Below are 27,395 nucleotides of genomic sequence, written 5' to 3'. Positions count from 1 at the left end.
TACACATCCCTGAACACATTCGGCAATTTAGCATGGCCAATTCACTTAACCTGCACATCTTTGGATTGTGGGTGGAAACCGGAGTACCTGGACGAAACCCACGCGGACACGGGGAGAATGTGCAAAATCCATACAGGCAGTCACCCGAGGCTGGAATCAAACTTGGGTCCCCAGCGCGCTAAGGCAGAAGTGCTAACCACTAAGCTGCCGTTCTGCCCGTGGTGACATGTGTCTGGAATGCATTTCATAGGCGGGTGATTGATCAGGTAATCTCACAAACATTTTAAAAAAGCCTTTGATGTGCACTTGGTGGTGCAGGCTCGTAATTTCATTCAATTGTTCTATGTGGTGGCAGCCACGAACACTCAGATATATTCTGAAGCAATAGCTAATGGCAGTTCCTAGTTTGTTCCATTGGCTGTACACAGTAAGTGAGCCTCCAGTGAAGTGCTGGTGTTATCTCCCACTTTGTATTTAAATGTTTCAGTTTCCTTGACGAGGTAATGTAACTTCCTTTGTCGATGATGTCATTTCTGGCCTTTTTTCTCAGAGGATGGTAGATGGAGTCAAAATTGATATGTTTGTTGATGGAGTTCCGGTTGGGATGCCATGTGTCTAGGAATTCATGTGCTTGTCTCTGTTTGGCCTGTCCTAGAATGGATATGCAGACCTAGTCAAAGTGGCGTACTTACTCATCAGTACGTAAGAAATTAGTGTTGTGATCATGTCTTTTGTAGTTAGTTGATGTTCATATATCCTGGCGACCAGTTTTCTGCTTGAGTAGAAAAAGAATACTGTATTACAGCATCAAAGAATTCTAATTTCAAGGTTGTCAGCAAAAGAGCCAGGAGTGAAATAAGGAAAAACGTCTTTATTTACAAATTGGAATTGACTGGCTGGGAAATTTGTGGATGAAGATTCAAAAGAGAACTATATATATTTGGAAATTAGGAATTTAACAGGCAACAGAGAGAGGGCTGGCAAATGGGGGTGCTTTAGAGACATTTTTGGAGCTGATTCATACATAATGGCCAATGACCTCCTCCTGTACTTTAAAGTTTTGTACTCTATCATGTGCCAGCTGTGAATAAAAGTCAGTATCCAATTATTTCACTGTGTAAATGCTCAAAAATATCTGATTATTTGGTGTAGCATAAGCATTTAAAATGCAAGTATTGCAAGGTCAGCATCATTATGAAGTCTAATTATTACTCAGAACATGAATATTTTACATGTTGTATTCCAATTACTAAAACAAATATATCATTGCTTTGTCACAAAACTCTTTGGAAAGCTCTGACTTTTCACTGACACGATATTATGTTCGTTGCTTTGTTTCAGTCTCCACATTTCATATTAAACATCATTCATTCTAAAAGTTGGAAGTTTTTAAATTATTATTCACTAAAATTTGATAACACAAATAATTTATTTAGTTTAATATTAACAGTCCATGTTAAATTATTGCCATTTTTAAATTGCTGGCAATTAGCTGAAGATCGTATATTTCAGTGAGAAATTAAACTGGTTGTTTATATATAAATGTATACGAACACTAATTCTATTTGTATGTTCAATCGTTTGCTCACTCAGAACATGTGATCATTCAGAAGCCAACCACTTTAAAAATATTGGAGTGGCAAAACATTGTTTTGAATCCTGACATTGAATATTTAATTCTGATCACAAGAGTTATGTTCTTTCTTGGATAAAATAAAATATTCGTGTTTTATTTCTGTGTTAGAAAATCTTGACATGAGTTTATAATTTAGTTCATTAAATATAGAATCAACATAATTGATTTAAGAGATTATAGTTCAGTTGAATAATTATCGTTCACGTCTTTTTTTTTGCCCAATTCATGAAATATAGTAATCATCCGATTATTGTTCGGGTCAGTAAACTCAACACCTTGCAATGAGCTACGCTGAAAATTGCTTCCAATAGATCTGAAATCATTTACAGTGTTATTGGACCTCACAGCTGCCTGTGATACAGAGAGACACAGTGGCCTGTTCCACAATCTGTGCATTGAGCTTCTAACCTGGTTCAGAGCAGTCAGTCAAACATTACTTCAAAACAAACAATTTGGAATTCACCTTTGGCAGGGGGAGAACCCGCCAACAGACTATCACTGGTCTCAGTGTAGGTACAAATGTTGTTCAGGTTAAATACTAATGGCTGACCAGCAACCAAGTTTTAAAATTCATCTTCAGTCAGAGCCTGGCCGAGAGAGCACACGTGTTGACATGGAGAGCCAGAATCACACCATACAAGTTATGTATGGTGATGGAATCTGATCTGCCTCCCAGACTCCATACATCTGCACCCCGGATCAGTCACGGGTGAAGACGTTAACAAGTTGACAATCTATTGCAATGCCTTGTGTCTCACAAACAAACCTTTAAATCCATATCCAATAAATGTTACCTTCACATTCTTCAATATCAAAATAAAATTGTACATCTCTGTGAATGGTCAGAGATTACTACATGGGTCACACAGTAGAATTTATGTGAAGTAACCATCAGCAAACGGCAATCCAAAAATCACATTAATAACTGAACTTGGCGGATTCTGTCTGGTTTAAGTAACCACACATATTATACTGGCTTTCAGGTGACTGTAACAATGCACACCATAACTGGAGGTTTTGGCCTTACACCCTCCAAAGTTTCCTGATCTCACACACATCATTACCTCACACATTCAACAATTGATGAGAATCCACAAGCTGGGTGAAACTGGAAACATAGAACAGTGCAGTTCAGTGCAGCATTGTGCAGGCCCTTCGGCCTTTGACTTTCTGTCGACTTTTTACCCTATTCTAAGATCAGACTAACCTACATACCTTTCACTATACTATCATTCATGTGCCTTTCCAATTAAATATCCCTAGTATAGCTGAATTTACTACAACTGCGAGCTCTTCATTGCACACACACACTCCACTCTCTGTGTAAATAACCTACTTCTAACATCTTCCTTAAAAATTCCTCCAACTGCCTTAAAATCATACCCTCTCGAGACCAATTTTTACCCTGGCAGAGAGTCTCTGGCTATCCACTCTATCTATGCCTCTCATCATCTTGAACACCCCTGTCAAGTCACTTTACATTCTTCTTCGTTCCAATGAGGAAAACACTCTAGCTCCCTCAAATTTTCTTTGTAAGACATGCCCTCCAGTCCAGGCAACATCTTGATAAATTTCCTCAGCACCCTCACCAAAGCTTCCATATCTTTCCTATAACGAGGTAACCAGAAATGATCACAATATTCTAAGTGTGGTCTCACCACGGCTCCATAGCGTTTCAGCATAACCTCGCAGCTCTTAAACACAATCCCTCGGCTAAGGAACACATCAAACACCTTCTTAACAACCTTATAAACCTGGGTAGCAACTTTGTGGGAGCTATGTCATGGATCATATGATCCCCCGTTCCTCCACAATGTAAGAATCCTGCCTTTAACCTTGTTTTCTGCATTCAAATTCGACCTTCCAAAATGAATCGTATCCCACTTTTCCATATTGAACATCATCTGCCACTTAGCAGCTGAGTCCTGCATCCTGTCAATGTCCTGTTGCAAACTACAACAGCCCTCCACACGATCCACAGTTCCACCAAACTGTGTTACATCATCAATCTTACGAACGTACCCTTCCACTTCGTCATCCTAGTCATTTATCAAAATCACAAACAGCAGAGGTCCCATACGGAACACCACTGCTCACCTAGTTCCACACTGAATACTTCCCATTTACCACAACCCTCTGTCTTCTATGTGCTAGCCAATTCTGTATCCAGACAAATAGGTGTCCCTGTATGCCATGCCTCCTTACTTTCTGAATAAAACTGCCAGGGGGAAGCTAATCAAACACCTTGTTAAAATCCATGCAGTCGGCATTCACTGGTCTACCTTCTTCAGTGTGCTTAATCCGATCCTCAAAGAATCCAATCGGATTAAGCACACTGAAGAAGGTAGACCAGTGAATGCCGAGTGCATGGATTTTAACAAGGTGTTACTTCAGTATTGGGTGAAATATTGGAGGGGATTCTGAAAAATCACAGTTTGATTAGGAATAGTCAGCATGGCTTTGTGAGGGGCTGGTCATACCTCAAAACTCGTTGTATCTGGAGCTGAAAGTTCAGTTCTGGTAAGTTGCATTTGATGAACACATTTATTAAAAACGAAATTCAAATTTAACAAATATTCATTCAGTCCCAGAGTTACAGTTTTGGTTCATGAATTGGACAGGTTGATAACGAGCAATGAATGACTGAAGAACTCCGAGATACAGAGAATTCCGGTGATATATTCCAGGTTGGATGTGCTTTACCTTAATGCTGGTAATATTATCAGACAGACAGATATGATAAGGAAACGAGGTGACATGTGGAAGTGTGACATTTTTTGCCATTACAGAGATGTGTTTGAGGGAGGTCGGGGCTGACAACTCAATATTCTGTGGTACCAGAGCTATAGACAGGATAGGAGAGAGGGTAAAAGAGGATATAGTGTTGCCTTATTAATTACGGAGTCAGTTACTGGCGTAAGAAGGGACGATATCTTAAAAGGATCTTCTAATGAGTTTTGGTGGTTAGAGCTCAGGATCAAAACCATGGCAGAAACACTGCTAGAGATATATTATATACCCCCTGATAAAGGAAACTACGGGAGTAGGTATATAATCAAGTTATTGAAGTGTGTAAAAACAATAATGGGATCTTTATATTCAGGCATTTCAATTCCAAACATTCATTAGGGCAGTGATAACGTTTTAAGAGAGGGCAGGTGTTTTGAAATTTATTCCAGAGAGCTTCTTATATCAACATAGAGCAGATACAACAATGGGCAGTGTAGTGCTGGGCCTCACTGTGGGGAACGAAGCCAGTCAGAAAATATCACACATTTTGACTTTGCTAAGGAAAAGACCCCAAAAATGTTCGAAAAATAAGAGCTTTTTGCATTGGGGAGACAGATTGTATGTAATCAAATGACCGGATGTGGGCAAAGTGCAATTGCTTCTGGGTGAAACTGTAGCAGAACAAGGTGGGGCGGGGTTTGGGGATCATTTGATTAAAATTGAATTGATGACAGTGTCAGCCCAGCATGTTACACCGAAGATAAAATTTAGGAACACACACCCAGAGAACCTCAGATGTCGACACGAATTCCGAACAGGATGAGAAAGGAAAGAGAAGCTTAAAGCAGGTACCAATTGAGCAGGTCAATGAAGGTCCTAAAAGAATATATAAAGCGTAGGGCTAAACTGAAAAAATAAGTGGAAGAGCAGAAGGAGGGGTGATAAAACTTTAGCGGGTAAGACTAGCAAGAATCCAAAGTCATTTTTGTTGGTTTATTAAGGGGAAGAGGATAACGCGGGAAAGAATGGGAGTATGAGGGACGAAGGGGACAGCCTGTTCACAGAGACAGAGAATATGTTAAACACATCCTACGAATCGGTCTTCAGTTTGGAGAAGCAGTTCCTGGATTCAGGGAGAGTTGCCGTTTGACCCTTAAGCAAATTGGTACAGGAGCTGAGGAAGAATTGGAATTTTATGCAAGATCGAGTGGGCAAATCACCAGATTAAAGACCAAGTCTCACATCAGTGAAAGGTAAACAATTGTAGAAAATTCGGAGGGCTGTTGAGGCTGGATCATTAAATATCTTCAAGGCTGAGACAGACAGATTTTTATACAAGTGTTATAGGAAATCACAGGAAAGTGGAATAGGGGATTAACAAAATAAATATAACCTAATTGAAGGAAAAGCAGACTCAGTGAGCGGATAGACATATTGTTGTCCCTATGTCTAATGGTGTTCTTTTCCAATAGCCCTGTATTCACAAGAACATCAACCTCTCACTATGGAGTGAGACAGTGTTTGGAATGCAATCGAGGGATTCAAGGAATTCATAAACGCGATACTAATAGAAAGTACGAGAGGACTGTGATAACACGGATTGCCTGTCGGGGTGAGGATTTGCATCGACACAGTCACCACTACCAGAAGGAAGTCCTCAGCAGGACACCCTCCAAGGTCAAGCAGCGACCTGCACTGAGAAGCAGGTAGTGAGGGGCCAGGTGTAAAGGAGTGCTGAAGCCCTAAACACTGCATCACTGTCGTGTCTCGTTCCTTCCCTGACCAAACTTAAATGTGGAGGGGTAGAGAGACATTGCTTTGGTAGATGAGTAAGCAGGAAGTCTTTGACACGAGAGGTTTGGACAGCTCCAGCTCAGCAAAATGTACAGGTAAACTCAAATAAAGTCCTTTTACCTTTATTGTTACAGCAATCGAGATGGCATTTAGGGCAGTCGCACACTCCTCTTCTGAGATGTGGTAGCTCTGGGAGAATTCCACCGGCCCTGATGGCTCCACGTGTGGGCACTGCACAGTGCTTCAGCTCCTGGGAGACCGTGTTAGGGGGAGATGCTTGGCGGCACGGTGGCTCATGGGTTAGCACTGCTACCTCAGAGCACCAGCGACCAAGGTTCAAATCCTGCCTCAGGCAACTGTCTGTGTGGAGTTTGCGCATTCTCCCCGTGTCTGCATGGGTTTTCTCCGGATGCTCCGGTTACTTCCCACAGTCCAAAGATGTGCAGGTTAGGTGAATTGGTCATGCTAAATGACCCGCAGTGTTGCGTGTACGGGGGTGGGTCTGGGTGGGCTGCTCTTCTGTGGGTCGGTGCGTACTGTTGGACCGAAGTGCCTGTTTACACATTGTAGGTAATCTAATCTCGGATGCACTCAGGGTCATCCAAGATACTGGCAAATTCATAGACATGCCCCTAGTTATGTTTTTTAATGACTGCAATATTCCAGTCCAACGTTTATCGTCCTGAGTTCATTAGCCTTACATTTCAGTTCTGTTTTATTTAAATAAACACAATTTAATCCAACAGGCGTTACTTGCTTCCTGTCATGTTACAGGCAGAGAGAAGATGGGTGACCACCAGGAATAGCAAAGGGAGTAGGCAGGTAGTTCAGGAATCCCCTGTGACCATTCCCCTCGAAAGAAAGTAGACCATTTTGGATTGTTGGGGACGATGTCCGTTCAGGGAAAAGCAGCAGTAGCCAGGTTGGTGGGACTACCACTGACTCTGGGGCACAGCGGGAAAGGGAAAGGTAAACAGGACGTTAAAGATAGGAGGGCCGATTGTTAGTGGAACTGATCGGAGATTCTGTGGTCGCAAACGGGAATCTAGGATGGTGCGTTACCTCCCAGGTGCTAGGGTCCAGGATGTCTCCAAGTGGCTGCAGAACATTCTCAATGGGGAGGGTGAGCAGCCAGAAATCATTATGCACGTTGGCACAAATAATATCCGTAGAAATTGGGATGATGTCCTGCAGCGTGATTACAGAGAGCTAGGAGAAACATTTTAAAAACAAACCTTGACAGTGATAATCTCCTGAGAGGGAGATTATAGTCTGAAACATGCACTGGAGGGGAAATCAATATCTTGGCGGCCAGTTTTGCTAGGGTTACAAGGGAGAGTTTAAACTAGAATGGCAGATGGTCGTATCCTCAAGAGCAGGGAGGCAAGTGGAAGGAGATACAGTAATCTGAAATAGTAAGGTTAGGCTGGAAAACGACAGAGAAAAAGCAATGCATTTTGGATTAAATGGCATCTGTTTCAATGCAAGAGGGCTGACAGGTAAGGCCGATGAACTCAGGGCGTGGATATATAGGTGGGACTGGGATATTATATCCATCACAGAAACATGGCTAAGTGATGGATAGGACTGACAGCTTAATGTGCTAGAGAACAAGTGCTTTAGGTGAGACAGAGATGGTGGAAGGAGGGGAGGGGGAGTTGCATTTCTGATTAAGGGGAGTACCACAGCAGTAATCAGAGATAAAATAACTCACGGATCATCCAGTGAGGATTTGAAGGTGGAGTTAAGAAATAGGAATGGAATGGTGAGGTGATTGAGGTTATAATATAGGCCCCCAACGAGTCAACAGGCATGAGAGTAACAAATATGCAGGGAGAGAGGGGAGACCTGTGGGAGCAATTGGGTTATCATAATAGGGGATTTTAATTTTTCTAATACAGTCTGAAACGGTCAGAGCATAAAGAGATTTGATGACATAGAATCTCTTAAATGCGTCAGGAAAGTTTCCTCAATCAGTATATAGAGTGTCCTACTCGAGAAGGGGCAAAACTCGAAATTTTCTTAGTAAATAGGGCATGACAGATGTCTGAGTTGATAGTGGGGAGCACTTTGGGACCAGTAACCACAGTTCTATTAATTTTCAAATAGTTATGGGGAAGGACAAAACTGGTCCTCGGATTCATGTTCGAACTTGGGGCGTGGCTCAGGTCCAGGCAGCTGGGATCAAGGGAATCCCTGGCGATATATAAGAGATACAAGAGTTTACTGAAGAAGGAAATCAGTAGGGTGAAAAGGGGGCAAGAAAGAGCCTTGGCGGAGAAGATTAGGATGAATCCAAAAAGGTACTTTAAATATTTTAAAAGAAAAAGCAATAATTGGAGAGAAAATAGGACCCCTCGAAAACCAATGTGGATAAGTATGTGTGGAACAATAAGAGATGGGTGAAGTCCTCAACGAATATTTCTACTCTATGTTTACCGAGGAGAAAGAAATAGACTCATTGAGATGTTCAGCATGGAAACAGAACCTTCGGTCCAACCTTTCCATGCCGACCAGATATCCCAACCCAATCTAGTCCCACCTGCCAGCACCCGACCCATTCATATACCCATCCAAATGCCTCTTAAATGTTGTAATTGTACCAGCCTCCACGACTTCCTCTGGCAGTTTATTCTATATACATACCACACTCTGCGTGAAAAAGTTGTCCCTTAGGTATCTTCTATATCTTGCCCCTCTCACCCTAAACCTATGCCCTCTAGTTCTGGACTCCCCGACCCCAGGGAAAAGACTTTGCCTATTTATCCTATCCATTCCTCTCATAACTTTGTAATTTGTGGGGACCCTGGCCTATAATTTTGATCATCATTGACCACAGCTGACGTCCCGGAAGACTGGAGGATAGCAAATGTTGTACCCTTATTCAAGGAGAACTGCACAAAAAAGCCCTGGAACTTCAGATCAGTAGGTTTAACATCTGTAGTAGGTAAGTTAATTGAGAAGGTTCTGAGGGATAAGATGTACATGCATTTAGAAAGACAGGCTTTGATTTGGGAATAGTAACTGTGGCTTTGTGAGAGGAAGTTTGTGCTTGACAATTTTCTTAAAGTGATTGGATGATGTGACCAGGAAGATTGACCTAGGTGGGGCAGTAGACGTCAAAACATGTGGTGTTGGAAAAGCACAGTAGGACAGGCAGCATTCGAGGGGCAGGAGATCTTCACCAGGAACGCCCAAAACATCGATTCTCCTGTTCGTCTGATGCTGCCTGACCTGTTGTGTATTTCCATTGCCAAACTTTTCGACACTGATCTCTAGCATCTGCCGTGCTCACTTTCTCCAAGGGCAGTTGATTTAGTCAATATGGATTTCAGTTGCACCAGAACAGAATGAAGCTTTTCAGCCCCTGGAGCCTGATATACAATTATAGGAGGAGGCCAATAAACCCCTAGGGCCTATAAAACTGTAACCAGATCATGCAGCACTAGTATCCAGTTACACAGCAACAGGATCAGTCTATTCAGTTACTTGAAGTCAGTAACACAGGAAATGGAAGAGGCCACAAAGTGACTGGACTATGGGGTATACTGGAATAAAACCAGGCTACATAGCCCCTCAGACCTGCCCTTCCATTCAGTAAGTCAGGGCTGATCTGCACTCGGCCACAATTTCTCTTTTATGCACAATTCTTTGTAGCCCTCGACTCTCTGACGGGACAAAATCCACTGACACCCACTCGCGCCCCCCAAACATTTCAGTGATTTGGCCTCCCCAACTGTCTGGTCCCAACCATCACTACTTCCTGAGAGAAGGAAACACTCCCCACACATATACTTTGGACTATTGACATGGATAGAAGATACGAACAAAGCGTAAAGTGACTGGCCCTGATATCATGGCAGTATTTGATTGAGCGAGATGTCAAGGAGACTGAACAAAATTTAACTTGATGGTAATCAGTTGTTAACTCCCCACTGGTTGAATCATTCAGAACACAATGGGGCTGGTGGACATCAATCCTCCCAGTCCCTGGATATCCCTTTGGACAATCCTCAGGGTAGCTCCTTCGGCACAAACATCTTCAGCTGCTTCATCAATGTCTTTCCCTCTGTCATACGATCAGTGGTGGGGATGTTCTGTGAAGATTATACAATGTTCAGAACAAAGAGTCACCTCCTAAGCTACTCAAGAATCAAATCTGGACAACATTCAAGCTTGTGTTGTTAATGTATAAGTAACATGAATCAAAAGCACTACTGGACACTAAACATTTCCACGGTTAAAAGAAAGAGGAACTCCTTCAACAACTCTAGCTGGTTTCACAGTAATATAAGAAAGCCATTCAGCCCATCTGATCTGTTGGATAACAAGAGGCACAATGCGTTCACTCATTCCTGCGTATTACACAAGGAGACAATTTTTAAAAAGTAGGTGTTTGAATCCAAAAGACACACGCAGGAAACTGGATGAACAGAATAAGCAAGGCAGCATCAAGATGTTGAGAAGTGAACGCCTTGGATATAACCATTCGTCAGGACTGTGGGTGGGAGAAAGGGGGTCTATAGATAAAGGGGTGGGTGAGGGATGAGGAGGCAGAGTGGCGAGTTGGGGGATAAGTGAACACAGGTAAAAGGTATCAGCGGTTTGGTGATGGGAGGGCTGAATCCAGTTGGTAGCTGGACAAAAGCATGCTCAGAGGAATGGAAGGGAGGAGAGGGCCTGGAAATGGAGGTGATTTGAAATTGGAGAATTCAACATTGAGTCCCAGGAGTGTAGGCTGCACAGGTGACAGATGAGATCTTGTTTCTCGAAATTATGGTTTGGTTCATTGTGGCAATGGAGGAGGCCAAGGTTGGCCATGTCGGAAAGTGATTGCGAAAGAGAATTGAAATAGGAAGTGACTGGGAGATCTTCCATTCCACCTAACGACCCAACTTCCAGCTCCCAACCAGATTCATCCCTCCCAACGCCCAACCAGGTTTCACCCACCACTTGTGTCCACATATCCATAACTTACCATCCCCCGATCTCCCCACTCCAACCACTCCCTTCCCTCTTTATCTGCAGCTCCCTTTACCCCCCAACCCAGTTCTGAAGGATATTTACTCCTGAAATGTTGACTTTCCCAGTTCATGATGCTGCCTGGCTTGCAGTGTTCTTTCAGCCTTCCGTTTGTCTCCTATAACTCAGGAAGATCGAGTCTAGTCAGCACAACGGACTGGTAGGCAGGAACCACGGTTTTCCCACTGAAGTCCTTGAATGCCTTCCCTCTGGCCAGGAGGAAGACTTTCAGTCCCTCGAGACACTGACACATGAACAGAAGAGGCCATTCAGCCCCTCCAAACTGTTATACTTAAACAGGAGGATGTCATTGTTGCTGCAACACTACAAACCAATGAGGCATGGACTGCACTGACAGACTGCTCCATGTTGCTCCTCCTGGCTCCATTGCTAATTGTACTCACGTGTTATGTTAACGTGGTTTGCTGACCATGAGGAGGGAAAGTGATTGGTTTGTACCAATTCCCAAGGAGGGATCGTCCATCTCCGAGATGTTATGGACTCGGCTAGACTACTTAAAACATTTTTAAGCAGGCAGCCCAGCGCATGCCTTTGCAATTTGTTTCGGTAAGTGTACAATGAAAATTACCCGGAGTAATTTAGTTAGGTTGACTATTAGATTTTAAAACAGACAAAGACTTTATTCATAAAATTACAGACTGAAACACAAAGAACAGAATAAATAATTATGACAGAATTCAACCTATTCAGCTAGACTTAATTATGCTGTTCCGAGCGTACACATCTGTCCCAATAATCAAACTCCCAATAAAAACGGAACACAAACGTCCAGGTTGAAATTGAAGGTCAGAAGAGAGAGAGAGTTTCCACACAGCTCCCAGTTGAACTTCCCAGTTCAAAACTCGACTGAAAACTGCTCAGCTCAGCTCATCTCAGCTCGTTCAGCTAAATTAGCTCACCGTTCTCCATTCATTATACCAGTTAATTATAAAGAATGACCACTTTGGCCTGAAGTCTCATCTGTTTCCATGTAAACAAAAGGCCTCTAAAAAACCTTTTCATCTCTTTACCAAACCAGACTGATCGGAGCTTGGCCCCGTTTTATTGTCCCTCTGAAAGAAACCAAGGACAGAGTCTCCTTGAACCAAGGAACAGCTTTTTGACAAAAAGGGACTTGCTTTGCGACATGTCTCATCCTAATAAAATAAAGAATCATCAATGCTAAAAGATGGCTGCATTTGTAACCCTTCAAACCCAGACAGTAGTCTCAAAACAGACAGACTCATTATGCTAACTGTAAACATTCAAACATGCACAAACTCATGCAAATTCAGGCTGCGGTACACCCACCACCGAACACCTCCGTTTCTCATTCGAGTCTCAATAACTCTTCAGCTTTCACGCTTTCGCGACCTTCCACATGCGCAACTGTCAGATTGAATGGCTGCAACAAGAAGCTCCATCTAAACAGTCTGACATTTTTGTCCTTAATTTTTTCAACAAATGTCAATGTGTTGTGATCAGTGTATACAATTGTCTCAGATGCATTGCTGGTAATATAAACACTGTTATGGTATAATGCCAACATCAAGTTCAACGTCTTTTTCTCCAACGTTGGACATTTCTGCTGATGAACGTTCGACTTCCCAGAAAAATACCCGATGGGTCTTTCTATTCCCTTATCATCCTCCAACACCGGACCAACACACACATCAGTGGCAACGATCGCCGCCTTCAAAGTCTTCGTGTAATCTAGTGTAGCTCATACTGGGGGCAGTAGTTAACACTGTTTTTAGGCTATAAAATGCCTTTTTTACAGTTCTATGTCCACTGAGAGTTCTTGCCCTTGACTATTTGGTGAGTGGAGCAGCCGTACTGCTGAAAGTTTTGCACAAACTTTCGGTAAAATCCTGTCAATCCCAGAAACCGTAGTATTACATATTTCTTTTTTTCGACGGTATGGAACATTCCCCAACTACTTTCGTTTTTTTATCTCATGGGGCCATTTGTCCATGTCCAATAACGTGACCCTGGAACGTGACTTGGGCTTTCTCAAATTCACTTTTAGCTGGGTTTACTACCAAGCCTGCCTTCTGAAGTTGATCGCACAAGTCTGATAAATGCTGTAAATGTTCCCTCCATGAATGATTAAAAACCATCAGGTCATGAACGTACACCACATAGTTGGGTAATCCGGCAATGACCTAATTATCAGTCTCTGAAATGTGGATGGATCGTTTTACATACCAAATGCCACAACTTTGAACTGATATAGTCCATTTGGCGTTATGAAAGCCGAAACTGCCTTTGCTCTCTCTGACAGAGGTCCGTGCCAGTAACCTCTAAGCAAGTCCAACTTATAAATGTAAGTAGCTTCTCCCACTTTTTCGACACAATTCTCCAAACATGGAATTGGATATACATCAGTCTTTGTAACGGCATTGACTTTGTGATAGTCAACACATGACCGTTGGGTACCACCTGGCTTTGGCACCATGACTATATGCGAACTCCAATCACTATAACTTACTTTGATTATGACATTTTGGAGTGTGCGCTCTATCTACTTCTGAGCCTGTGCCAATTTTGGAGAGTCGTACCTAAAAGAATGTTGCTTAATCAGAACAGCATCTCCTGTATCGACATCATGCACAATTATGTTCGTACATCCCAGTTTATTTCCGCATATCTCTCCACAAGATAGTAATATCTATTTCAGGTCACTTTGCTTTTTTTTGTGTAAGGTAACTCAGTAATTTATCCCAATTTTTGACAACTTTCTCATTGTTCAATTTAATTTGAGGAATGTCCAATTCACAATCCTCTGAACTTGGTTCTTTCTTCTGTGCTGTAAACATGAACACCTTCTCCTCTTGCTTGCCTTCCCTATCAAAATATCTTTTGTGCATATTCACATGACAAACTCTGTGAGATCTCATCCTGTCTGGAGTCCGTATCAAATTGTTCACCTCATTCAATTTCTTCCCAATTTGATAAGGTACGCTAAAACCTGCTTTTCAAGGCTCAACTGTTACTGGAAGTAACACAAATACTTTACTCCCAATTGCAAAATTGCCAATTTATGGTTTCTGATCCACTTCCTGTTTCATTGTATGCTAAAATGCTTTTAAATGCTGTCTACCCAACTCTCCAGCTCTATTTAATCGTTCCCTAAAATGTGACACATCATGCAAATAGGTGGTCTCTGAATTCTGATTTCTTAATTTCTCCTTAACCAATGTTAATGGTCCTTTTACATTATGCTCACAAATTAATTTTAAATAGACTGAGTTTGGTCGATTCATTCTGTGCGTCTGTGATCACAAATAGTTCAAAAGGAATTTCCTTATTGCAATCATTTGGATAATCCTGGCCATAAAACCTCAACATGGTCTTCAGTGTTTGCTGCCATCTCTCTCATGCTCCCTGTGATTCCGAATAGTATGCAGTAGATTTGAATTGTTTTCTTCCCAAGTTATCCATCATCTCCTTGAATAGTTCGGATGTGATGTTTGGTCTGTCAGGATCTCTATTGGTAGTTCGTACCTAGTTAAAAAATAAGCATTTTTTCTACAACTCTTTTAGCTGTAATGCTGCATCATGGGTCTGCCCCTGAAATCTAGTCGACACATCCATTATTGTTAATAAATACTTATTCCCACTTTTTGGTTGAGGTAGGGGACCGACACAATCTATCAACACTCTTGTAAAAGGTTCCTCAAATGCTGGAATAGGTATTAAAGTTGCAGGTTTTATTACTGTCTGTGTGACACGTTTGAGACGTCTGGAAATATTCAACTACATCTTTGTGTAGTCCAGGCCAGTGAAAATATCTTTGTATACCAGCCTATAATGTCCTCACCCCGAAATGATCTCCAAGTGGTAGCTCATGTGCCACTCGCAGCACCTCCTTTCTATACCCAACAGGAAAAACAATTTGAAGAATTTCTGTCCACGCCTGATCTGCTTCAGTGTGTGCTGATGTTCATATCCGTTATAAGACATCATTTGCTAAGTAATAACACATAATTCTCTTTCTTGCTAAATATCGTTTGATATAAATTTTGTAACTCCTCATCTTTCTGCTGTAATTCAATCAGCTTAGCAGAGCTAATACTTTCATGTTTTCACACTTGCTCCTTCTCTGTTCCACTTATCTGATTAAAAAGAAACTTTCGGATAACTCTACGTCAGCTTTCTTATTTGTGCCTTTATTCTGCTTAAACCTGTGTATCTGTGATCTTCTGATCACGCAATCAGGGAAAATTCCTGGATAAACATTCTCCAGGTCTTCAGTTGCCTGCATCTCCACTGGCTTTTCAACTAGAGTAGGCAGCACGCCTACCAGTGAATCAGCTATGTTATTTGCAAGGACAAATTTCATTCCTGGAGCTGAGAGCTAAGGGTCCAGTACTCTTACCATACATTCTCAACTCTTCTCTGGACTCCCTCACCTCACTTTACATAACTGAGCACTTTTTGCCTCACTATGAATTCCTGTTCCCAGCACATTTTCTGGCAATAGTCTCTCAAGAGTGCACAAAGCCTCACGCCTCAGCATTACAGACTAAAAATATCCTGTGTCAATTAATATTGGAACCTCCTTACCAATTACTCCTAGCCTATGTGAATAAAATTTATCCTTCCATGTAGATGTTTTTACGCAGATTTAGCACGTCCACTGATCATCTTGTACACTCTGAGGCTGTTGCCTAACTCCCCCTATGCTTTTTGTTATTAGTTCAACGAAACTTCCAGGCTTGTCTGGTTATCCTACACCCCAGCCCACCAACACTGTGATTTTTTGTGGCCCACTTTATTACAATGAAAACACCATAGTATTTTAACTTCTTTGTCCCCCTCAAGGTTTTCTTTATTACAGTAGTAAATTATCCTTATGATCTACACTGTGATCTACCTTTCCCTTTGCACGTGAGAACATCTCTTTGCTCCAATTTCTGTCCCTCAGAGACCAGAACTGGTTCTGGAAAGCAAACCAAGTTTTTGTACCAGTTCATAATCACCAGCCATTTCAGCAGCTAACCTTGCTGTTTACCTTCTCTGCTCTTCCACTGAAGTTTGCAGGTAGTGAATTTTTGAATTTCTCCAAATACTAACCTCTGTAAGGGCATTATAGCTTTGCTTGAATTTTAAAGCTCTTATCCAGCTATCGAAATTAGTCTGTTTGATCCTTACAAACTCAGTGTAGGTTTGACCAGGATCATCATTAGATTCCTGAAAGGTTGCCTCAGCAGACAATTTTTTTAACCTCTTCAGACTCCCCAGGTACCTCCTCAAATCGGGATGTGAATACCTCACCAGTCCTACCTACAAGTTTCGTTTGGATCAACAAAATCCATATTGCCTCTCGCCACTGCATTTGTTTAGCCAACTTTTCAAATGAGGTGAAAAGGGCATCACATTCTTCTCATCAAATTGAGGCAATGCTTGAACATACACAAACAAATTCTCACTAGGCTTCTGACTACCAGTGGCTTGCTCATCCTCACTCTCTTTCAGACTAAGCGCACCCTCAGCCGTTATCTCCAGCCTTTTACACTGACTTTCCTTTTTAAGTGTCAGTTTTTGCTATTCAAAAGCTGTCTCTTTCTCTCTCCCCTGTTGCTCTCTCTTTTGCCATTTTTTTTACTCTCTGTTCTCCTGCTCTCTTCCACCCGCCCCCCACCCCCCAACCACCTTCTGCATTTTATCGAAAGTCAAATGTTTCATTTTGGCTGCCCTTTCCTTACCTCTCGACGTTAACTCAAGATGTTTCATTTGCAACTGAATTCTTGCCACCTCTGTAGATTCTGATGGTTTCTCCAGTAAGTTTAATTGACGAGCTACTGCTGTAATTATCTCTCCGTTCCTCACAGAAGCAGTCAGTTCCAATTCCAGCTTCTCAGCTAAATCTTGCAACTTGGTCTTATTCACTTTTCGTAAAATTTCCAAAGTCAGTGCATGCACACCCAGGAAACGTTTGGCGACTGAAATAGCCATTACTATTCGAAGCTTTGTCAACCCAATCAAACTAATACCCGAATTAAAGACACTAGCACCTCCCACTCGCTGTTGAAAATCCAGCAAAGAGCCCCCACTCTGTTATGGACGAGGCTAGACCACTCAAAACATTCTTAAGCAAGCAGCCCTGAGCATAACTTCGCAGTTTGTTTTGGTCATTATCCAATGAAAATTACCCGGAAAATTTTAGCTAGGGTGTTTTTAAATCAGACAAAAACGTTATTCACAAAGTTACACAATGAAACACAATGAACAGAGTAAAGAACCCCTACAGATTTCAACCTATCCAGCTAGACTTAATTATGGTATTCCAAATACACACAATAGTCCCAATAATCAAACTTCCTTGAAAAAACGTTAAAATGGAATGCATGCTTCCAGGTTGAAGCTGAAGGGCAGAAAAGAGAGAGAGTTTCCACACAGCTCCCAGTTGAACTTCCCAGTTCAAGACTTAACTGAAAACTGCTCAGCTCAGCTCAACTCAGCTAGCTCAGCTAAACGAGCTGACCACTCCCCGTTCATTATACAGGTGACTTCGAAAGCATGACAACTTTGCCATGTAGTTTCATCTGTTTACATATAAATAAAAGGCCTCTGAAAATCTCTTTCGTGCCTGTACCAAACTAGACTGATCGCAGCCTGACCCCGTTTTATTGACACTCTGAAAAACATCAAGGACAGAGTCTACTTGAGCCAATGAACAGCTTTTAGCAAAAAAGAAGTCAGAGAAGACAGGCTAGTGTTCTGTGTGGAGGTCAGAGCTGTTGGGAATGGCTAATACTATCTGATGACAGATTTGTGAACAACATGACGTTCAATACAGGGTCACATACCAACTGTACATCCAGACGGTGATTCTTCATTCAGAACCTGGAGCTCTCTCTCAACCAACCTGGGGGCTCCATTGATCTTTGTAAACTATCATCGAGTCATAGAATCCCACAGCACAGAGACAGGCCCATTATCTCAAACAGGTTCATGCTGATCAAAATGTCCATCCATGCAAAAACCTCATTTCCCTGCGCATGGTCCATATCCTTCTAAACCTTTCCTATCTATACATTTGTCCAAATGTGAAGGCACGTATCATGGAAAACATGTTCTATCCAATGCTATCCGTATTTTGTTTTGGAAATAATGAGTGTTGATTCATAACACTCCAGTGTTAATGCAATCATGTTTCATTCTTTTTGTAGCGTTACAGATTAAACACTCATTTCTTTCACACTCTCCTCATGGTATCATCACTGCAGGGATTAGTCTGGTGAAACTCCATTACACCGTCTCTCTGTACCAAGGAGATCATTGATCATAAATAAAAGAAAATACTGTCTCAAGTACACTCCACAACTGCAGGACGGGGTCTTCACTCTTATACTTTAATCATTTGTAATGAACGCTCCTACTCATTTATTGTGCTGATTACTTGCTGAGTCATAGAGTCATAGAGATGCACAGCATGGAAACAGATCCTTCAGTCCGACCCGTCCATGACGACCAGATATCCCAACCCAATCTAGTCCTACCTGCCAGTACCCGACTGCTCTGTATGAATTCTGTTAGTGCCCCATGATCAAGGACATCCAGCTCCTTTTCACCAAGAGGACTTCCCATCATCTCGCCTTCTCATAAATACAAAATGAGAAGGATGGGATTTTTTGCCAATCATTTATTTGCCTTATGAAGCAAAGTCACATCAACCACAACATCACTGTTGCCATTGGAGTTGATGGGAGATACTGAGGAGGCGATGATCTAGCTGTATTGTCTCCGAATATTAATCCAGGGAATCAGGTAATGACCCAGAAACCGGATCCGAATCCCACAACGGCAAATGTTGGGAATTTAATTCAATAAAATATCAGGAATTAAGAATCAAATGAAACAATGAAACCATTGTCGATTGTCCAACCTGGCACCCTCATGCCCTTCAGGAAAGGAAATCTACCATCTTCAGCTGGTCGGGCTTACATGTAACTCCAGACCCACAGCAATGTGGTGAACTCTCAGTTGCAGTTTGAAATAGCTAAGCCAGCCACTCAGTTATATCAGTCACTTCAAAGCCTCAAAGACAAGAAACCGCATGGACGTCAGCACTGAATACTTACAGCCCACGGACTGCAGTGGGTCAGGAAGGCAGCTCACCAAAACCTTCTCAAGGACAATGAGGAAAGGGAATTAAATGTTGGCCCAGCATCCCATTCATGAATAAAGGAACATAATCCCACTCAGGGAAGAGAGAAAAACAGACATAAATAACTTTAAACAGGAACTTTGACATATACCTTACATGGTCATAGTTATCAGTAATATGGGAACAGGAGAAACATAAGTAAGGTTTAATTTCATTTTTTATTTCCATCCCAGCTGATCATCAACAATCCCTTAGTTTGCTTCTTTCTCTCTATCTCTCTCTTTCTCCATCGATTCAACTCAGTCCTTTTCCCCTTCATAACAGATGTCAGTGTCACCGACATCAATCACGCTATTTCCCAACTGTGTTCAGTTCTGATGTATGGTCATTAGAATCGAATTGCCAATTCTATTTTTCTCTCGACCCGCTGTGGCAGATGGGCTGCCACACCTGCTCAGTTTGTCTTGCACTTTCTCATTCGTTATTGTTTCTGATCTGTTGCATCATTCTTTGCTTTATTTAACCTTTAATTTTGTTATTACTTGGAATGTCTGCATCGCTGACAGGGGCAGCATTTGTTGACCTAACCAAGTGTCTTTTTCTGCGAGGTCATTCTTTCAGGCAGTACAGAACAAAGCACTTTGCTGTGGGTCTCACATCAGTCTTAAGCCAGGCCAGATAATAACACAAGATCTATTTACCAAAGGACATCAGTGAAATAGATAAACATATAGACAAAATGCAGGAAACGTTATGGTTGTTATTTCCAATTCCTGTCTTTTGTATTTACTTTCTGACATCGTCTGTGGTAGGATGTGGAACAGTGTCTGTCTGTGTAATAACCTGTGCATCTGAATTACATTTCTTCCGACATTACAACTCTGAGATAGTGTTAGTGTCATTATGTTATTTTAGAGACAAGAACAAAGTTGTGATCGAAATATTTGCAACTGAATGAGTGCTTAGAGGAGACATGGTACCATAAAGACTGAATTTTACCAAAGCATAGATAATGGTTTATTAAGCGTCAGTCTGAAGCCAAGATGGTGACTGGGCATATAATCGAGCTGGTAGTGGACATGTTTTGTGATGGATAGAATAACGAGACATAAATGAATTTCATTTATTTAAATTCGGTATTGTGAACAGTCTCGTTTTACGATGTTTGTGGGGGTGGGGGTGTGGGCGGTTCTGAAATTTGTGGGGAACCAATGGAATTTGCATTTGAAACTGAAGACAATAGTTTCCGTCTTTGTCAAATATAGATAACAGAAATAGCAACGAAGTTCGCCATGGTTGAAGAGATTAATAAATGGATAGAGATGAAGAAACTTATCAGGAACACCAACAATAGCTCAGGATAGGATAGTAACCCGCCTGGATAATCATCAGTGCACCATATATTCGATATGGCAATGTTGACCTGGACCAGGAAAAAAGGAAAAATACCCCAGGATAAACTCCTGTCCATTGTTGCAGCATTCCAGTCTAATGTTCGCAGATTCTGATCCATTAGTGGATCATTCCAGACTATTCTCAGATGTTTAAATCTCCTTTTTCTGTCTCTGCAGCTGCTGTTCGATTTGAGCGTTGGAGTTGATGCATCTGCTGCTACAATGGCATAAACCATTGCAAGAGGCCCCTTACTAATAGGAGACGGAAAACATCCAGTGACACAACTAAGATCCATGGAGATTGGCATCACTTACAGTCACTGAACAAACAGCTCCATTTAACCCCTTTCAGTATGGTTCCTTCAGTTCACAAAAACTACTGGATTGAATGTTTGCACCGTTGGCTATTGGTCACATCTCCCATCACCCATTGCTCTCGTGAAGTTAGTATTGAGGGAGAATGATGCATGGTTTCTTATCGCAGGCTAGATGATTCTGCTGCGTTGTCCGTTTGCAATACTGTAACTTGCTGAACGTCCCACCACCACCACCCTCAAATACCACAATCTACATGCTGTTACCGTGCAGATCTCTCCTCGACTAGAACAGGCACCAGCCAATATATTTACAGTGGATATATTTGCAGTCCAATGCATAGGAAATGTGAATTTGCCTGGGCATTCCTTTAATTTTCTCTCTTTTTCTGGCCATTTCTCCATCCATTCAATTTAAACCTGGCCCCCACCTCTCTCTCCAACCCAACCATCCATGATACCAGGATAAATAATATCATTTCCCAGTTTGCTTTCAGTTGTGAGGCAGGGTCACTGGACTCAAACCGTTATCTGCATTTCTCCTGACAGAGGCTGCCATACCTGCGAGATTCTCCAACACTTTCAGACGCTGGAGAATTTTATTTTCGATCTTAAGCACTCACCGTTTCTTGGTTTAGTTCACCTTTCATGTTGTTGTTTCTCCGAATGTCAGCATCACGAGCAAGGGCAGCATTTGTTGTCCATCACTAATTGTCTGTGACTACACGGCCATTAGTCAAGACAAAATGGAGCCAACAATGTTTTTGTGGGTCTGAAGTCACACCATGTTCAGACTGGGTAATAATGTTAAGTTTCTTTAGCAAAGACTATCAGTGAAATAATAAAAATAAATCTTAACGGTTTCTGAGTGAAATTGCCTAGTCCGTATTCCCTAGTTTCTGCCAGAGAGAAATGGCGGGGAAATCAGTTTAACTACCAACAATCAAAAGGACTTTGGGGAAAAAAGCGAAAGGGAGATTGAGCGACAATTTCAAGTAAGATCACAGGATTCAGAATGCTGAAATGAAGACATTTCTACAGCATCCTGCAACATGAACCAGTATTCCTAGGAATGATAGGTGAAGGGGATATTGGCGTCAATAAAGATGAGGGAGAGTTTTAGATGAACATTTGTTCTGCAACTTAGTAACTGGGTGTGGGTTCAGTAGAGTCTTCGACTCATTGGGCTGAATCTAACAATAGTTTGTCTCAGTGACATTGTTATTGGGTGTGACAGAGGGATTGTCTGTACGAGACTGAACTAGTTTCATGGTGCTATCTTCTCGAACTCACCTAATTAACTACCCACTCAATCTCATAGTGTTCCTCGCATTCAATGCCACCCCGATTCTCCAACCCAACATGGCTGGAGGGACTCACCAGCGCACTGATGTCGCTGGCTATTCTATGATCACTGACACTGATGACATCTTTCAAAGGCCAATGGGCACACTGTTGTAATTCCTCAGTTTGGAGCCACCCTGCACAGTTGACCCCGAGTATCGCAGGTAAGGGGAACTAACACCACGGTTTTTCAACAGGGGTAGAGAGGTCCTCGTGAATGGGCTAGGGGGGTCAATTCTTTTCCCAGAGGAGGCCTGAGCATCGTCTGAGCTCACCAGCCAGCCCAGTGCAGTATCTGTCTCTCTCTCTCTCTCTCTCTCTCTCTCTCTCTCTCTCTCTCTCTCTCTCTCTCTCTCTCTCTCTCTCTCTCTCTCTTACACACACACCCACACAGTGATTATGGAACATTTCAGATAGTATTCCAAAGAATTCCCATTTTCAGGTGCAGGGACTTGCAGTCATTCAACCCCCTGGGTTCCTGCATAAAAATGCACTTATTTTATATCCAATCACAATTAGTAATTCTGGATAGTTCACTTTGTCTCACTTTGTTGTATTCAGCCAAGCACTGCTTTGAAACACTTGTCCCGTTATGAAATACAATTTTGAGCAGAGAACCTTTTCTCCTCAGCTGTTATCTGGACCGTTATCTGAACTGTACCATTTTCTTTGTTATGAAAGTTTCTCTTGCCCTTTGTCTGTGCCTGTTTCTGTCTGTAACAGTTAGACTGTCTCCCACTCAATTGGTCGGACGGCTGGTTTGTGATGCAGAGGGAGGCCAGCAGCGCATGTTCAATTCCCCCACACTGACAGAGGTTACTATGAAGGGGGCATTCTCTCAACAATGAGCAATCGAGCGTGGCCAATCCACTCTAAGCTGCACATCTTTGTACTCTGGGAGGAAACTGGACCATTGAGAGGGAACTCACACAGATACGTGGGGAATGTTCAAACTCACCTGAGATTGGAATTGAACCCAGCTCCTTGGGTGATGTGCGGCCGCAGTGCTAGCCACATATCCATCATACTCCTCAGTTAGTTCTGTTAATTACTTGTAGCTGAATGAAGAAATCCAACTGGCTTGTTCTGCTAACTGAACCTGACCCAGTCTTCGACCTTTATCATCGGCCATATCGCCAACCTGTTTACATTTAAAATTTGTTGTGAGCAGTGGAGGAGTGGGGTTAGAAATGGAAACAGTGGCATCTTTCAACCTCAGTCAGGACCGCAGTAAGAAGAAATTCACAAAGTGGGAATTCATTCAAGTAGGAATTCTCTCACCCAGAAGATTGGGAGGGCTGAATCTTCATATTATATCGAGGCTGACTTTGTCTGATTTTCCAGAGACAGGTGAATCAGGGATCATTGTGAAATCAGAGAAAAGTGCAGCTGGGACCACAATGAGATGAGCCATGACCTTATTGACTGGTGGAATAGTGTCAAAGTGCCGAATGGCCCAGTCGTGTCCGTCAGCCCTATGTTCTGATGTTCCATTCAGCCCTTCGGTCCTGCTGTGAAGGAGCAGATTGAGGCCACTCTAATGGTTTGGTGTAGTTTGGGAAATGTATTAGAAAATCCAGGCTGTGTCAGGAAGTGACCCCTCTCCCCCAATCCCTTTTTGCAGGCTTCTCCTCTCTGTAACATCTGCTCCTGATGTAGGTCATGTTACAGGCCCAGAATCGCATTGAATACAGCCCCCATGTCCCACACAAGGTCAACTCGCACAATCCTCTGTTGTCTCTGAATGCAACATTTTACATCATGATTTCCAGGAAAATAATCAATTATTTTCCAAAAACATAAATAAGAACGTAAGAAATAGGAACCTGCGCTGTCATTCAGTAAGAACATGGCTGATCTACTCCACGGCTCAACTCCACTTTCCTGATAACCCCTTGCATCCCTAAACTCGCTGAAATGTCACAAACCAATCCACCCATCTGTAAATACAATCAGAGACCAAACCTCCCCAACTCTCGGGGTTAGGAAATTCCAGTCATTTACTACCTTCTGAAAGAAGACCTTTCTTTAAATCTCAATTTGAAATCGATATTCCTTACTCTGTATCTACATCTCTGAGTTCGAGACTCTGTCCTGATGTGGAATCATATTCTCAATGCCGACCTTGTCAAGCCCCCTCTGTATCTTGTCCGTTTTAGTTATGACACCCTCATTCATTTAAACCACAATGATTAATTGCCTCAGCATTTTTGATGTCTTCAATAATTCAATCCTTTCATCCCAGGAACCAGTCTAATGAACCAACATTTCTGCATCAACATGCTGACGTTATGTTTCAGACACAGAAACACACCACTCCGTTGCACTGCTCCTTTTTTAGGAGTTCTCTCCATTTAATAACAGCTGCCTTATGGTTGTCAGTATCGTCCTCGAACTCGAATATATATTGCACTCAGCTCCCGCCGCCAGGAGCTGAGTGCAGCTCTTGTAAGCAGCTCTTGCCATCGGACTGATATTTGTGGTACTCCAGTAGATACATTTTTTTCATAAAGATCGATGAGTCCTGACTCTCCGATTTCTAAGTGTTTACCAAGTGTCTTCCCATGCTCATGCATTATCCATCATACTATGAGCTTCTGTCTTGCGTAAGAACATTTATTTAGTGATATCTTGTGGAAAATATCTGGAAAGCCTCATGTCTACCAGTCCCCCTTTATCAAGGCCACTAGTTACATTCTCATGGATTTCCAGAAAAACTTTGCATGATTTTACAGGCAAAATGTAGTTCGCCTTTAACAAGACCGTGCGGACTCTGTGTGAAGCTTTTCTAAATGCTCTGCAGTCCCTTCCTTAATAACAGACTTTCACAGATTCCCAGCAATAATGGTGAGGCTAAGTGGGTCCTGCTTTCAGTCTCGCTCGTTTCTTGAAGACAGGCGCCACATTGGGGTGTCTCAAGTTTCACTGGGTCACTCCTTTAATCCAGAATTATGGAATATTTCACACAGTGCCACCAACCACTCTGTGACCACTTCTTTTAAAACCAGCTCTAAATTGTTGATGACCTGTTTACCCTTGGTCTTATCTGTTTGAGAAATGCTTTATTCCTTCTGTTAGAGAGAGTTCAAGATTTTCCCTCCTATTACCATTTTGTTTATACCATTGAAATATTTACAGCACGTTCACCTGTGAGGGACGATGTAAAATACTGGTGCAAATTATCTGTCTGTTCCCTGTATCCAGTTCTCCAGTCACACCCACGAAATGTCCTCAATAAACCTGCCTGACTTTCTTTATACCAAAGATCACACACACCTCTTGAACTCCTCTTACATGCATGTAAAAGCTCGTGCTGCTTGTTTTTATATTTCTTGCTAATTTGCTTACATCACATCTTTTCTTCCCTTTTCTTCGCATTCTATATTCATACAGTCATATCGCATACAAGCACAATCTTTGGGCCAAATTGTCCATGCAGGCCACGTTTTCCATACTAAACTATTCCCATCTGCTTGCATTTGGCACATATGCCGCTAAACGGTTCATATTCATATGTTTGTCCAACTAAAAATCTTTCAAATGTTGGAGCTGTACTTGCATCTGCCAGGCTTCCTCTGGCAGCTCATTCCATAAACGCATCACCTTCTGTGTATAAAAAAGTTTTCTCTTCCTCCCATTTAAATTTTCCATCTTCCACCATAAACCTATGGCTCTATGATTTAATTTTCCTATCCTGTGGAAAAGACCTTGGCTTTTCACCCTGTCCAAGCCTCCCCTGATTTTATAAATTTCTACAATGTCACCCCTCAACCTCCTACACTCCATCTGATATTAACTTCTAGAACAAACATTTAAAGATCAGCACTGTAAATTTGAAACAATATTAAAAGTGACAGGTAAACAGCACTCAGCCCAAACATCATACTGTTAGTTGTTTTCTTCTTTATGTTACAATAATAAGGCAGCATGAAAATCTTACTAGTGCCAATAAGCCGTCAAGAACCTGAATTCCTTTGTCTGATGGCAGTGATGATCTCGACAGTGAAAATGTATCCCTGGCCAGATCTATATAATTCCACATGTTCAACATTCTCCCTCCTGGCCTCCATATGACCTTATGTGGTTGTGTCTTCTTTATCTTGCACTCAATAGAGAGAACCCCTTTTCCCTATTCACATCTTAATTTAAATTCATTTTGCATCATCTTCTCGTTCACCACTGCTAAAAGCCTGGTTATCTGTTGTCACATCCTCTTTTCCCTGTCACCTACCCCCCACCTCTGGCAAGTGACTAAAATGTCCAGTTTCCAATCATTTTCAGTTCTGAAGAAGTGTCACACTGGACTTGAAATGCTAGCTCTGTCTCTCTGTCTCTGCAGATGTTGGCAGACCTGCTGAGTGTCTCCAGAAATAAATAGGCACATCACAAATTTTCAATTAAACAAATAACTAGGGATACTGGAAATGAAAATGCATAAATTGCTGTAGAAACTGGGAGCTTTGTCGAAAGGTCACTGGACCAGAAAGATGAACTCAGCTTTCACTCCACAAGATGCAGCGAGACCTGCTTAGTTTCTTCAGCAATTTCTGTTTTTGAACATTTTCCAAAGACGTGTGTCGAATCTGCTCAAACGCCCTGTCCAGCACAGAGTGCTGTACATTGGGAAGGGAACAAAAACGCAAAGTACACAAGTTCATTGCTCTGAAACGACATAAGACTGGCATAGCTGACACGATTGAGGTCTTAATCATGGTCAGAGAGAAAAACAGAGGTAAAACACAGCGTCAAACACAGCAGATGGTATTACGGGAAAGACAATGATTCAGATTAATAATTTAAAATACCTGAGTAATGTAACAAATTGGAGGCGTGACATCAGGTCGAGGCCCTCAGCAGAATGAGACTATGAAACTGGATGTGTTCGCACGTCAGAAACCAGGTTAGGTCACTGAGTACAGGGCTGATGGGTGAATGGGTCTCGGTGTGAACTGGGGGAAAGTCAGTAGAATTGATTTGCAGATATTGCATCTCACACTGGGTTATCAGTGATGCTGTAGATCACAGCAGCAGCCGCAGCAGAATTG

This window comes from Chiloscyllium plagiosum, unplaced genomic scaffold (assembly GCF_037043375.1).
Source record: "Chiloscyllium plagiosum isolate Xiang-an unplaced genomic scaffold, Cpla_swu_hap1 HiC_scaffold_42, whole genome shotgun sequence".
NCBI classification, from domain to species: Eukaryota; Metazoa; Chordata; class Chondrichthyes; order Orectolobiformes; family Hemiscylliidae; genus Chiloscyllium; species Chiloscyllium plagiosum.
The sequence above is the reverse complement of the archived record's forward strand: the minus strand, read 5'-3'. Positions refer to the sequence as shown.